The sequence below is a fragment of the Schistocerca gregaria genome, chromosome 3, assembly GCF_023897955.1.
Source record: "Schistocerca gregaria isolate iqSchGreg1 chromosome 3, iqSchGreg1.2, whole genome shotgun sequence".
Taxonomy (NCBI): Eukaryota; Metazoa; Arthropoda; class Insecta; order Orthoptera; family Acrididae; genus Schistocerca; species Schistocerca gregaria.
Genome location: NC_064922.1, coordinates 907,059,412 through 907,062,045, shown reverse-complemented (window position 1 = coordinate 907,062,045; position 2,634 = coordinate 907,059,412).

The window sequence follows — 2,634 nt, the reverse complement described above, 5'->3', positions numbered from 1 at the left end:
TGGGATGGGATATATATCCCACACAATGGATAAGAAGCATACTGCAACCTAATCCTAAGAACAAAAACCCACAGTCACCTTCTCATTACCACCCACCTCATTAGCATCCTACCTGCTGTATCCAAAGCCACTGAATATAGTGTTCATGATTAAATTACTGAATACTTACATAAATTCAATGTATATGACAAATATCAGTCCACTATTTGTCAACATCGTAGCACAAGCAAAGATATAATTAAGGTAACCAGTCACCTGAAATATACCATAGACAAATGTGAGGCTGTAATATTAATACTATTGGACTTCTGCAAAGCATTTGATATAAGATAATGTTGTATGACTAGAGCCTCCCATCAGGTAGAACGTTCGCTGGGTGCAAGTCTTTCAATTTGACACCACTTCGGCGAATTGCGTGTTGATGGGGATGAAATGACGATGATTAAGACAACACAAACACCCAGCCCCGGAGTGGAGAAAATCTCCAACCCATCCGGGAATCGAATCCAAGCCCTTAAGATTGAGAACTTGTGATAATGGAACACACTAAAGTAAATGCTGGTGGATGCATTGGGCCTGTCTTTATCTTTGTCAGCATTTGTTGCAGTTCATATTCTTTGAGCTGTTTGAATGTTTAATAAACTGTGTTTCTATGTGTCTGATTTCTCAAAAAAACATATCCGTGCATAAGACTTACACTTGCTTTTATACATTCCAGAAGCTTTGGAACATACTTCCACAGTGTGTGAAACATACATTTTGTGCAATCACTCATTCTGCTGAACCTTCATTATTGCCATGTAATCAACTACAACAGAGTTGTGAAAGCTCTTGATGGTTTGAATTAACCATGAATGCTTGCATGTCACATCTGGAACATCTGTGTGCTTGACCTGTCAGGGCTTCATATGCTCAGTCGGGATAGCTGCAGCAATATAAATTATGTAACTACCATACACTAAGTAAATTGTATATGCCTCCTAATGAGCATGTGATCCAGTACCTCTCTTTGAATATAAAGTACCTATTATCTCATCAAAATCACGATTCAAGGTCCCACTTATTTAGTATCCCAACTGAGCAAACCCACAAAATAAAAAAATAAATAAATAAAAATAAAAAAAAACATCTGTAAACTCCTTGTCTGCTGCTGCTGTCCAATTCCAGGCCAAGCTGCCCTGCACTCAGCACACAGTTCAATGCCCTGTTGCATTTCAGAAAAAGCTGAAGCATTTCCTCTCAAACAGTAAAACAAACACTTGCACCTTATCCTGATCACACTTCTTTCTGTTATTGTTCTCAGTCAGTCACTCCACAGTCTTTCCCTTCTCTTTTCATTACTTGTGTTCTATCACATTCCTCCTCCTCCTCCTCTTCCTGTTTCAGAAACCTCTTCACCCATATCTACTGTTGCCAACATCCTCAGCTTACACCTACCCAATGTAATGGGCCACATGAATAAAAAAAGAGAACATTCTCTTGACAGTTCGGAATGTCATATGAATGAAAAATTCAAAGCATTTTCTTTAATGAGGGTGTCTTTCCTCACTACCTCTCCTCCTCCTCGAGAGGGTTCTCAATGTATGCTGTGTGCAACACCTAGCACAGAACACAGGAGTAATCTTACACTTCTTTCAACTCATTCAAATAGTCAAACTATTGAATGTACAAATATGGAAATGACATCTGGAGAGTTGCACTATGTTTTGATTTTAGCCTTATGAGAAGCAATAAATTACTAAGATGATTACAGACAGTTTACAAAAATGCATTTTCTGATGATATTAGCAAATTTTTGACAAGTGGGAAACTTTTATGTAACTGGAGTAAAGTGAACACACTATCCAAATGAAATCTTAAGAATACATTGCAGTTTGATCTACTACAAACAGGAACACTGACAGAGTTTCCCAACACAAAACATTTTTGGTTAAATATGATGCATAACGGTTCACTCACACATTAAGTACTTAAGTGGTCACCAATGTGATTTTGTTGGTTGGCTGATTCAGGGAGGGGACCAGACATCGGATTAGGGAAGGATGAGGAATGAAGGCGGCTGTGCCCTTTCAAAGGAATCATCCTGGCATTTGTCTAAAGCAATTAAGGGAAATCACAGAAAACCTAAATCAGGATGGCTGGATGTGGGTTTGAACCATCATCCTCCTGAATGTGAGTTCAGTTTGCTAACCACTGTGCCACCTCATTCGATGTGGTTTTGTTATGAGAAACAGATCACTAAGTTTGTAATAAACAATTTATTACTTTTTCTGACCTGCCGGATATTACTAACATAGCAAAATATAACATCCATGCTGTGAAAAAATATGATGAACGACATATAAAAATGTCAGTGACACAAGTTGTCTGGTGTATACCTATGTCTTCTCCTAGATCAGTTTGAAAATCTGGATCTGCTAAATAGCACAGAAATGTTTTCATTTATGGTTCATTTGAAAGGTGACCTCCACTTCTTTCACAATTTTCAAGAAGGTTATTTGCCAACCAAAAATTTTTTTTACTGTCAAACCTGTATAAAATTCCAGAGTTTCTCTTTTTGGTACTTCTTCAAGCCATGTCTATCTCTTTTAGCTTTCTGAGCAACATAAATTCTGCCATTTTTACTAAAAATAA